The sequence below is a fragment of the Orbicella franksi genome, chromosome 8, assembly GCF_964199315.1.
Source record: "Orbicella franksi chromosome 8, jaOrbFran1.1, whole genome shotgun sequence".
Lineage (NCBI taxonomy): Eukaryota > Metazoa > Cnidaria > Anthozoa > Scleractinia > Merulinidae > Orbicella > Orbicella franksi.
In genome coordinates, this window is record NC_138152.1 from 16,057,904 (window position 1) to 16,071,167 (window position 13,264).

The 13,264-nt window shown below is 38.9% G+C and overlaps 1 protein-coding gene across 5 annotated transcripts in view; it reads left to right on the top strand.

Moving 5' to 3' along the window:
- Window positions 1–645: 645 nt before the first annotated feature.
- The window catches only part of LOC145494735 (glutamate--cysteine ligase catalytic subunit-like), a 44,496-nt gene continuing 31,877 nt past the window's right edge, over window positions 646–13,264 (top strand). The window contains exons 1-5 of one of the 5 annotated variants that reach the window (XM_081474308.1): window positions 646–3,703; window positions 4,093–4,216; window positions 5,991–6,118; window positions 6,562–6,781; window positions 7,094–11,639. The gene's annotated coding sequence lies outside the window, so the exon portion shown is untranslated. The other 4 variants (XM_081474307.1, XM_081474306.1, XM_081474305.1 and 1 more) reach the window with 4 other exon arrangements.

The following is a 13,264-nucleotide window of genomic DNA, read 5'->3' on the forward strand; positions in this document are numbered from 1 at the left end:
ATAAAATTTATGCTTTCAGTAGGTGCCACGGAGTCTGCAGCAATATTTGAACAGTTTCTCGGGTTTTTTTTTGTTCAATTTGACAAGTTTTAATGCCACTTACTCGGGAGAGTTTCGGCTGCGGGTATGAACGTTTTGGTCTCTTTGATGGAGACAATTAAAGGATGAAATAATCGCACTAGTGCAGTGTGGAAATAATAGATGACATTTCTTGAACCCGTTAGGCGTAATGCCAAAAGACACGCAGTCACAGTAACATCATCGTATCGTACTAACGATGCTAGAACGCATGCATATGACTTATTAGGGTTCTACCGCAAGGAAAAGCGCTCAACGTTAGTGTGTGATCTTGTATGAAATGTATCTTCCACCTGATATATGTAGTTGACACTAACGCTTATTAATCTGCGCATGCGTTTAGAGCACATATTGGTTTTGTTCTGAAGAGAAAAGTACCACAAGGAGAGCAAGGGGCTTTCTGAAACTATATAGCTTTTTGAAGTGATCGAAGAAGTAAGGTAGGTTCATGCATCACCCATTTTACGTAATGCTCACAAATACCTACCCCATCCTAACCCCCCCCCCCCCCCCTTGCTGCAAGCTTAATTAATTAATTGAAATTAATTAATTAAACAAACATTTAAGTTTATAGCGGAGCTCCGGCGGAGCCCCATACCCATATAGGGAAGAAAAGGAAACCCATGAATTGGTTTTCTCATGGTTATCATGGCTAGCGGTATTGCTCGTGGGCGCGTACGCACGACGGCGACGACGACGACGACGACGACGACGGAGTCGCGCAAGATGGCGGCCATACTCCAGCTAATAGGTTGACAGAGACATGCACCCTCAGTTGGTAGCGGGTGAATGCCATTTTTCTTGGCGGGATTTTTAAAGAAAAACGATAGCGGAGGTTGATTTAATATTTTTAAGACAGGGTTGCGCTGAAGCAAAAGACAGAAAGCAAGAATTAACAGGCAAAGAAGTAGCGAAGAAGATCGCGAAAAAGACTGAGCGGGCCAGCGCTGGGGAAGGAGGCGAAACAGTACTGAACAATGCCGTGAATTATAGCTAGTCAAGGGCTAGAGAAAGGAGGTGAAATAATACCGAACAATGCCGTGAACCAAAGCAACACGAGGGCTTAGAAAGGAGGCGAAAGTACCCGACAAATTGATTCAGAAGACTGCCGAACTCCCCATGGCCAAGTTCAAAATTCGCGCGAACGTGATGCTGTGCAGCCGTGCAAGAAAATTCAAAAGTCACCTGATTTGGTCAGGTGATGAACATTAGAGAAATCAAACGTACCCGAGTGTTTTAGAGAAATTGCAAAACAGTAAACGTAGCGGAAAGAAGTGGTTGATTCGTTGATCTATCGAAAATATAACTTCAGTTTAGTCTTCACAACTTTTGCTGCAAGTTTCTGTCTGGAAGATTTACACTGGCCGAACTGAATTGCCACCTTGCGGTAAGTGACTTTTGTTGTTGCGTTTGCTATGGAAATTAACAAGTTGCCTCGGCGATAGAAGCTTATTTTCAATTGGAATCCATTGAAAGTCTTCCTAACTAATTAAGTTTTCTGTCGATTTTCGTCGTCAACTTAAGCTTATAACCTCACGTCTAAAAATAAGCTTAACCAAAACCGTACGTGTAAACACGGCCGGGCGAGTTTTGAAGTTTTCTCTGAGTTAGTTAGCACTGCCGCTTCGTAGACTGCTAAAATTTGTTCTTCTGTTGTTGAAAACTGAACCAAGAAAGGTCTACAAACCATTTTAAGCCGAAGCGAACAGGATTTGCTAAATTTACTTTTGTTCCTATGTGAATATTTGCATATTGTGATTACAAAGTATGGAGATTTCCTCGTTTTGTTTGTTCAATTTATTCGGTTTGGCGAAATGCTTTTGTGAATTCCGAGGTTAAATTGGTTGAAGACTGGTAAAGCTACTGCCAATAAAATGACTGCATAGCTAAATTAAGCCGTCGGCAAAAATACAGACTCAGTAATATTCAAATTTAAGCGTGAATAATTTTTCAACTTTAACACCGCAAGCTTAAACGAATTTTCTTTAGCCTCTCTTTTATTCGGTCACCGTTCATTGAAAAGGGATTTGCTGTTGATACTCGAGCTCAGATGTAGTGATATGCATCTTGTGTTCATAATGTAGATTTCCTCGTTTTATTTTGTTGTCTGTCCAATTAGTTCGGTTTGGTGAAATGCTTATATAGTCCAAAATGTCGAGTAGACGATTATGCATGGCAATCCTGTCTGCAAATAAAGCTCTGCTTTGATTTTGATTGGCTATTTCATGTTATTTGTGCCATTGCTTTTGGTTGGGGGTACATGGACCCTATTTTGTTAATAAGAGGTTATTCCCCAATGCGGTATTTACACTTAATATGGAAATGTTCCAAAAAAGTGAGATAGTACTAATTAACTCGGGAAATTGAACAGTGTAATAGAAGTTCTTGCCCTGACCATTTCTCAGTAATAAGAATAACTTTTACATACATATATACACAATTTAGTTGGAGAGAGCACTCTCCTCTCTCCACTCTCTCTCTGTTTGCTCTCTTCTTCACACTAATTTTTTATTTACTAACTTATTAAATGAATGTCACTGACTGTTTTCGTTGTTGTGCATGCATACTTTTTTGCTGGTCGAAGAAAGTTTCAGTTTCTTCCTGGCTGTACAGTTTCCTTTCTCCTGTCCTGTACCAATTTGTTTGTGATATAACTTCTTGAATTCTCTATTCTCCTTAAATTTTATCTCATCAGGTTGATAGAATGCACTCTCAGAGTGTTCCATCATTGTCTTCAGTCGCTAAAATTTTCCGGAAAAAAGCAATAGTTTTCTTAATTTCCTTTTACTTTGTGTTAGGACTTTTTAGCATGCCTGTAATTGGCCCATGGGCATTACGGGAGAATAATTTTCAAGTAAAGAATTACATTCGTTTTAGTGTTGAGTATTTTAAATTGTTATGAATTAGGCATTTCTTTTTATTTTTTTATATTTTTTATTTTAGTCGCACGCAATGTTTTATGGTTTTACCGAGGTATACCATGTAAATGTAAATAATGCACTGGAATTGGCCAATCAGAGTGTGCATTATATCGGCTTTAAACACAAACCACATATTATAAATGACTCATATGTAAATGATATTTTTATTACAGAGAACTGGACAGGGCAAGAACTTAATTCTCCTTCTTTTGTGAATTTATATATTAATTCCTCTCAGTGCTGTCAAAATGTCTCAGGAACCTTCATTTCTGATAATCTATTATTTTCCACCATACCTACAGCACAGAAGCTCACCAAATCCTAACTGATAACTAACATGTGTGTATCTCTAGCCTTTGCTGTGTGCTACATGTATATTTTGTTATGCTGCCTTAACTGCTAGAAACAATTTTGACAGAGCTGTTGCAACAGTTTCACTTAAATTGATTTCCAGTAACAGCACTACATGTAGCAGTGTTATTGAGTGTGAACTTTATGAAGGATTTTAAATTTTTATTTTTTTATGATTACAGACGACAACAAAATATACATGTGTATACATAGCCATGTGTATACATGTCCTTAAGAGCCTGTCGACAGTGACACGCTGACCATCGCCTCTCCGAGACGAGGATGCCATATATACATAACCTGATGTTGGTGTTGGTTACAAACCGTAGTTCATAATAGTCATCCTATTACAGGTAAGGGGGAAAAGTTCAGAGAGTTTAGAACATTTCTTCCCCCAGCACACCTTCTGTCTATAGGTGCAATAATTGAGAGGTTATATATATGTACCAAGAGTAATGTAAAGTTACTGTATAAACTTAGCATTAAAATCTGACATTTGAATGCCTCCTTTGCTAAAATTAGTCATGATTTAATTGTTATCACTCCCTGTGAATTCATAGAGATTCCAGTGGCAAATTATAACCTAATGTGGAAGTCCTGTCTTCAAGTGAGGGAAAATGACACAAAAGAGTTACAATGAAAGTAAAGAGAATTGTGAATGTTGATATGGTGTACATTATACGTCATGTAAAGGTATTTGGTGAGTGCCAAAGGCATAACATTTCATGTATTGCTTTTTCAGGACAAATTATATAACAGTGATGTTTTAAAAGGTGTGATCAGAAAAATAATGAGTACATTGTCCAGGCAGCATCAGTTTATGGACAGCATATGCAGACAGTAAGAGGAACTGTAAGCACTACCATGTAAGTTAGTTTTATGCTTATGACTTCTTGTTCTTGAATTTTGTGTCATTTCATCACAAGAATAGGTAACGAAAGATGCAATAGTTGTTGCAATATATTTTTGAAGGAAAACTTATAAGTCTGCCTATGCTGGATAACAGCCATGTGTAAACTGAATGTGAAGCAAACAATATGTTAAATATGGGGCAACCCTAAAACCCAGAAACCGGAATCTGGAATCTGGAACCAAAAACCGGAATCCAGAAACTGGAAACCGGAATCCACAAATCAAAGAAAATAAGTTCTTCAAATACGCGAAAACTGTTTTGCTTAGCTTTTCGACTGTAAAAAGTAAGCTGCCAAGTAAAAAGGACCTCAAACTTAACCTTTTTTGAAACAAAAATTCCCCGTCTGTTGAAATTGTGCAACCGTTATTTTTAGTGAGGGCTATGATTATGAGAATCTCAGTAAAGTGCGTCTTAATTTTATTCCAAGCACCTCGAGAGTGTCTAAAATAAGCTTGCTGGTAATTGCCATTTTGTTTAATAAGTGATCTTCAATTTACCGGAAGTATAAATTTATCCTTTATGTCTAGTACATACTGAACAAGATAGAAAATGTCATAGAGAACAGGATATCCATCAGTGGCAGCCCCCTGTACATTGACGGTGACGCCCCCCAATTTCGAAGTCCGAGGGCTAACCCGTCTGGTCTAAATATGAAATTTGATTTTTCCAACAGATACGAGACCAATTCCAGATTAACACAATTTCCACACTGATACTGTGACAAATCAGCATTTCATATTCTTGGCGGCCATCATATTAAAACAATTTGTAGAAATGTTGCACACTTACTTCCGTCTGCTTCTCACTTGCTGACAGATCAGACCACATGCTGTTCAAAGATGCTAAAAGACTGCCAGAAACTCACTGCAATAGCCTATAATAGCTTGTTGTTAATGTGCTGCTCACCAGTCTTCTCAGAGCAATTTGATCTAGACAAGAACCGGGCTCTCACCAGGGCCAGCTTGAACAAAAGATGGGTAACTTAGCCTATGAGCAGGCTCTCGTGTTTGGGCTGGGGGTGTGAGTGGCAAAGCCGCATGAAGGCTCTTGGTGACATGCCAATGCAGAAAAACACTAGACACCTATTTAGCCTGCTCAGACAATAGAGACAGATACTAGAGCCTGCTTGCAGGCTATGAGTAACTCTATCCACCCAAAAAATCAGTAACCCTGACTGGATAGTGATGTACCCAATGAATAGCTTTATGCAGCTTTTGAACAACGGGGCCAGATATATAGCTAAGGGTTGTTCAGAACTAGTCAATAATTTTTTAGCAATTACAGTCTGTGGCTGAAGTAAAGCCAAGAAAATAAATAACAACAAAATGATTTTTGCTCATATTTATTTATTAGACATTGCTGAAGTGAATTATTTCTATCATCATTCATAATATCTGGATTCCAGATTCTGGTTTTTGGTTCCGGATTCTGGATTTCGGTTTCCAAATTCAGTGTTTTAGGGTTGCCCCAGATGATGTATGTGCATATGTTAATCTTGAATAATCTGAAATTTCAGAGAGTTTAAAAATATCATATCATATCTGTGATGGTTCTGAGGTGGAGGGCTGTTACATGTACATGTAAATGTCTCTGCACGATTTTTCACTCATTATGATTCAGGTGCAAATAGTTTCTGTATCTGTTGATGTGCAACAATCTACACCAATATTTCAACCTAATAATGTACAGTGTATATTAATTAACCAAATTATGCTGTTTGTTTTTAGTTGGCCAGTGGTACTATATAGTAATGTGATGTTGAAGTGCACAAATTTACAAACATGCCCAGTGTCAACTTGTCAGATACATGTATATAAACTGGCCAGACAGTGTAGATTACAAAATTCTCTGAAAGGTAAGATGTTTCTTAAACATTATTTTGTAATTAATGATTTCTCAGACATTGTTTTCTTCAAGAAAAGATTCATACCCCACATGGAGGTCTTTTCGCTATTAGAGCTCTTGATTCCTGATACTTTAATTTGGAATTTCTAGAGACTGGCTGTGAATGGGTGTTGGGTGTGAATATCTTCTGGAACTGCACATTCATTCATTGAGTAAGCAAGAACATCAGTATTAATTATCCTGACAAACTCTGATTTTCTTCTGGAAGCTGAACTCATATACAGTTGTACAGTTATAGGTACAACCAAGCAGCCTGGATGACCCTGTGATTGGGACTGTGCACATTGTTGTAACCCTCAATGTTCCAGTTGCTTGTTTGAAGCAAATTGCATTTGCTCTCGAAAGCAAGTGGTGAAGTTCATAACAGTTATGTAAGTTTGCTTTGTATCTCAGGGCAGAGCCTGCCACAGTGAAAGTTGGAGTACCAACCCCTAGCATTTGATTCACTACTAACACTCAGTAAACAGCTAACAATGAAGTACACTGTATATCAAAGAAAGGAATTACATGCCTGTTCCTGTCAGTCAATATATGAACAGGTTACAGATGGGGAGCCTGTATTAAAACATCAAAGATTTTCAAAGCAACCATGGCCTGGTGAGATATTTCTGAGGTAATATAAATTTAAGGTCCTTATGATTGCTTATAGGCATTGATTTTTATTGTAAACAATATCTTACTGAGTGTATTTTTCTTGTGTGCTAATTGTTGGAGAAACAGAGGTCACTGTTATGACAGAGATATTAATTTGTGAAAAGTTCTATAAACAAATGCATCTGGGAACAAATGAATTTATCATGGATGCAGCTTCTGAGAGATCCCCAATATTAATGGAACAGACACTGCTCATACAGTACATGTAAAAGAGTTTAGTAATTCATTACTTATGATTGTAATGCTTTGTTTGGTTTCTCTGTATTTACAGACAACTTGATGGGATTATAAATTCTGCACCAAGTTCATTGAATAAACTGACTTGGAGGTTCAGTTCTGCAACCCATCCTGTTTGTAGTAATATCATAGCTGCAACATTGTGACAGATACACTGCATTACATTATTAAGAAACACATATTAACTAAGTGCCTGTTAATTTAATCAGTTTTTCTTAGAGATAATTTACTCATGGTTTATTTGAATAATTGGCTTTTTGGCTTTAAAATGATATTTATTGAGCTTTTAAATCAATTTTGTGATAATCTGCATTGAACATGGCATAAATTGATATTTTGCCAACACGAAATGGAGAACTGGGTCTTAAGCAAAGTTGCAGGATTAGCATTTTTGTAGAAAGAAAGGGTTGAGAAATTGGTGACATTCTACAGACAGCCTTGCCATTCGCAATGTCCAATAAGGTTAATTTGTTCCATTCTGTTGTAGAAATAGTGTTCTCTAATTTATAAATTATTTCAATCTGTTGTTTAAACGATTGCCTTATAACCCCATGTCTGGCTTTGGTGCATGTAGGATATTGATGTATTTTTTATCCATTTTGCTGTAAATTATCTTAATTGATGTGTCAATCACAACATATCTTGGATATGCTGGGCTCTTCTGACAAATGTACCTATGCCTCATAACCTTTGAGTGCATTTGGTTGTGTAGTGCAGACAAAATACATGTACATAATATAACTTCCTCTTAGCTCACTGATAATTCTTGGTGTAATTTAATCATAGCAAAATTAATCAATGGAACCCAATCGCAGCTCTTGTAGTCCACAATGCCAGTCGAGAAAAAGAACAAATCACATTGAAATTGAATAATAAAATTATTATTAGAAGCCTATGCAAGTATTCATGATCAGCAAAAAAAAAAAAAAAAAATCGTAATTACCATTCATGCGAGGGTGATTTTGCTTATTGCAAACCCTTCCAGCAGGAGGAGACTCCATACAATAGTGAAGATGGCTAAATGTATCTTTAGGAACAAGTTAGAAAACAAAACTTTCCAACTTTTCACATATGTATACTGTTTTGGTATTTTTGTGAGATTTCGTTTGGTAGAGATTCAGGGACTGAGTATATTGTAACCACTGCATTTCAATCAGTCCCCACAACAAAAAAAATGTGTTAACTTCTTTTGTGTGGGAGTCCCCATGTTAACTAAGGAAAAATATAATGATTAATAACAATGCCTTGTCTTTCTGAATAAGGTAGGAAAGAACAAGAAATGCCACCAAAAAGCACAGAGGACAGTTCTGTTATGTGATCAAGATTTTTGGTAGCTTCCCAGAAATCCTTGAAATCGTGGCTCTATATTTCATAATCACACCATCTTACACCTCGATCTGCTGATGTAATACTAGTTCCGGCTGAAACTATTAAATCATTCGCAATTTACCTCATACATGTTGGATTATTTTCATTAGTAACAATATTCCGAAAAATAACTGAGGAGCTCCGCTTTTAGGCTGGCCTAAATCTATATATTACCTTATTTCTATAGTGCCATATTGCCATATTGCCATAGTACTTTAGCGACATCAACCCCCAAACCATCCCAACAGTGCACTCTGCACTAAAAATGGATAAATGTCGCATGAGTATGTATCAAGTAAAAACAATGCCAATTGAACAAATATCAAATAGATTCCAAACATATCCTAAAATTCGTGCCAACACTTGTAGTAACAGTCAACGCAGAACCCACCAAATCGCCCAAACTCGCCATTTTGAGCCGCAGAAACGACCATATACACAACGACCGAGATAGGTTTACGTCTGTTCTGAGCTTTAACACAGACATTACTCGATATCAGTTTACGATATTAAGACTATTTAATATTCCCATACATTTCTTTATATTTCGAGCATACAAACACACGCGGCTCTTATGGGCCCCCTGCATGTGTGCTAACTTGACAGAGATGCTAAGCCCAGCCCTTACGGGTAATTGACGGCGGCTATAGCAGCGCGCCTGGGTTGTTTTTCGCCAGTGTGTAGTCAGTTTTATAGTTTCGTGGATCCTACCTTGCCTCTGACCCGACTTGTATCCCATTGTTTGTTTCATATCTTTCTTTTCGTAAGCTAGCTCCTTCCACAATTACGTCCTATCTGTCAGCTATTTCGTATGTGCACAAAGTAAAGGGTTTGCAGGATCCTATAAAATCATTCTTGATTCAAAAGCTGCTGAGAGCTTTAGGCCGCAAACAGTCTTCAGAGATCCGCCTGCTTGTGACCAGGCCAATTTTGCACGGGGTGCTCTGCTCTTTTAGTTTCATGAACTCTTCCGCACATCAACGTTCCCTCGTTTCAGCGTTGTTCCTTGTTGCATTTTATGGTCTTTCGCATAGGTGAACTGGCAACCTAGGGCTCAAAATCTTCGCCTTCAGTCGTTTAGTACAGTAATTCCACTTTTTTTGACCCGTTGATGGTCAACTACGTGCTCAGGTAACGATTTCAAAATATAAACATAATTCTAGTCACGGGCCTTTTGATATTTTCCTTGCGAGAGATATCTCGTCCCCCTTTTGCCCGGTGTCCGCTCTTCTATGCTACATGCAGGCTTCGAGGAACTCGTCCTGAGTAGCTTGCGAGCAGGCTCACGTTTGAGTCAAGCGCGCGAGAGCAGTGAAGAGCAAAGCGATCCGGCGGGAAGGAGTCTGGTGAAGAGATGCCTCACTTTCAAGTCTCGCGGATTCGCCGCTCGATTTCGCGCTCTCGGCTACGCCGCGCGCGCTTGTGCTCCAAGGTGAGCCTGCTCGGAGGTTATGTCCTGAGCCAGTTTTCCGATTACTGTGCATCAATGCAATATCGCATTTCAGGAGTGCTTAGCGGTCTTAATCTCAGTCGGTACAAAAGCCATAGTTTCCCAACCTCGTTCCCAGGGTCTTTTTCATGGCTTGGAAAAAGACCCTGGGAACGAGGTTGCATAGTTTCCGTATCAGTGGCGCGTGCCACGCTGCAGATAAAGGTTATTCTGAAGCACAAATCCGAACTCTTGGTCGCTGGAAATCTGACACATTTAAAGTTTACTTGAGGTCCGAAGTTCATTATGCTAACTGACAATTTTTAGTACTATTCGATTTGGCATACTTGTCAGTGGGCCTTCAAGTAGGTCAGACAACTAGGCTGCTACTTGGCGGCCCAGTATTTTTGTTTTGAATTAGAACTGTATTATTTCTCGGTGCCGCTTGAGGACCCTTGAGTGGGTCAGTGAATGGGCTGCTACTTGGTGGATGACTAAGGCTCTCTGGTTTGTTAGGTGTTTATGTTGAGGTGCTAGCAATTTAGTTCAGACATGGGCTGCTCTAGATCTGTTGCTGCTACCTCATCTTACTCCTAGTGCAGACAAGGGCTGCCGTTTCATTGCATTCATCACGAGCCGGCCAGAGCTAACCGGAGGCTCAAAAATTCGCCAGGTCCGGTTGCTATTGGGTGACGTCATTTATCTGTTAGGTTGCTGTCATCGCAAGACTTTTGCGGTTTTATTGTGGTTAGCGATAATTGCTTTCAGTGAGAGTAATTGTCTACAAAAGTAACCTGGTTATTTTCAGATATGATCTGGCCACATAATTGATATTTTATAATAAATTTTCATAACGCGGGAATATTGCGCGGTCATATACAAAAAAGACTTCGACTTCGAATGAACCCGTCATCGGTCGTTGAAAATGGACACAAAACGACATGTTCCTCTGAGTTAGAAGATATGGTGTCTCTCTGACGCATTTGTGCGAAATTGAGCCAGTTTCCAATCGAATTTGCCTCGAGGAGTTAAAGAAGGCGCGTGGGTTTTCTTTTCACGGGAAGAGGAACAAAGGAGCTGCCCTGACTATACATTTGGATTGGTTTTCGCTTAAACCATAAAACAGTTTTGAAAACCAAACGAAACCACCAGCCACGATTGATTTATACATGAATTCATTCACCCAAGAACGACGGAGAACCAGAAAGTGTCTTCAGCTTGCGCTGCCCGTGACCAACCTCCTAGAGCATCGAATCAAGACAACAGCTTCAAAACTCAACAAGCCAAACGCACCAAGTTAAGTCTTCCGATTAATATTTTATTTATATCATAATTTACACCCATTGCCATGCTTTTAGATTGTATGGGGACTAGATAGCTACTAAAATGTTAAATCACTATTTTCATTTGTGGGTTAGACCCTAGACTAAAGTCCATGGTACACCAGTTTTCTGAAAGACGAATCCAGATATATAGTAAAATCACCATATAGCCACATATTATAAATCCGCTCTGTTTTGCCCACGCAAATGTCCTCGCAGTATTTTTACGTTACCGAGTGCTACAGGATATTCTACAAAAACCACATAATTTTTCAGTAATGCGTGACACTATAAGAAACAAAAACAACAACAAAATCGTCCTTTTTTCGTCGTGCGTGACATTATACGAACATGGTACATATCTTTTTCTGATTCACCCAGGCTGAAGTCCATGCAATACAGTTGCTGAGTGCTTCGGGATATGTAACAAAATCGTGATAGTGATTTTCTGTCGTGCTGTTTCCAGAATCGCTTGGCATTTCTCGTAAACAATTAGATTATGTACGCGAGATTTCTATCGCTCTTGAGAGCTTTATCATAATTTTTGAGATAATTTCCTGACTGCCCATAACATTAACTGATTTTCAAAGTGTCGGTGTACATGATCTTCGAACAGGCGGTGTTGGACACGGTTCACGTGACAGTATTCGACCAATCATATGTCGTTTCAGTCGGAGCAATGGCGAACACGTTTTTCGTTGCGAATGGAGAATGTTCTGAGAACCAAGGAATGGACACTTAGAGCAAATACAAGCTACACCCAACACCTAAGCACTAGGTGAAGAGAAATCTCAAACTCTCATCAGTTTGAACATTGATATTGCCAGTGGCAATGTCTGAGGCAAAGTCATTTGTAGACCTTTTACTTTAAACACATTTCATAGAAGTTGAGCAAGACCAAAATCGTGTTTATCACATTGACTACAAATTTAAATAGATCCACACAGTACATATTTCATCTTGGATTTGTAAGTTGAAAAAGAATTTGCTGGAAGTGTGACCTGGTACAGGGAACCAATACAATTATTTTTTACCACTTACATTGAAGCAAAACATACCCTACTTCTCCCATTAAGCTTCTGCCTTCTTAATTCCATCTATTGCAAATTATTTTTGTTATTTTGAAAGAGCCATAGCTCATTAGCAAGCTGTTTATGATTCCTTTTGATTAATAAGGAAATACAGCGAGCGAAACTCGATTAATCAAGCTTTACACAAGTTTTCAAGGACAAAACATTGCTTTGATTTCGAATTATTCAACCCTTTTCTTCGTAGGTTTTACTTCTCAGCTTTCTTATCGTCGAACAAAAACATAATATCTGTCAACAACCATGTTGTTGGCCAGCGATACACTCATACACTTCTTACACAAGTCGAGATATCTAAGAACGAAAGTGCCGAAGGTAGGTTCAATTCCGGCATGTTAAGATCGAATTCGAAGAGGTCAGAAACGGAAATAATTCATCTTTCAACGGTAGAGATTCGACGAACCGCGAAGCTTCGATTCCTCGATTCCTAAAACCATCTGTTCAGCACTGAAAATGGTGGCTTTGTAAATCGAGCAGAAGCCGTCTACAACTATTGCTTGGCCTGCGGAACATTTGATATGGATGTCATTCCAGATTTCTTTCAGCATCGGAAGCGAGCGAACCTCCTATAAGTCATATTTCCACATCACCATCAGCGCGTGGAGATGTTTGCCGTTCAGCGATCAGATGAAACTGAGCTCCAGGAAAAAGTTCTCCCGGCATGCCTTGCGAGTCGTGTCCAACACCGCTGATCTTCGAATTCAACTACTAGAAAATTCAGATTATTTTTGGAATCGCTGAGCAACAAACATGTATACAGAGAATGCCCTAAACAGGTTTGAATCAGGCTTTCCGTGGAAAATCTGAGAACATTTCTGACTCTCGGGCATTTCTGGGCTGCTGGGCATAGTCACTTCGCTTACTGAATAACAGTGATAACTGAGATTAGGGAAAACGTTTCATCTATACGTGCACCGTAGCTTTACAAGAGTAAGAAGTGTATCAAAGCGTCTAAGTTTTAAACTGGCGGTTGCGCCCCAATCTAGAAAACACATTGC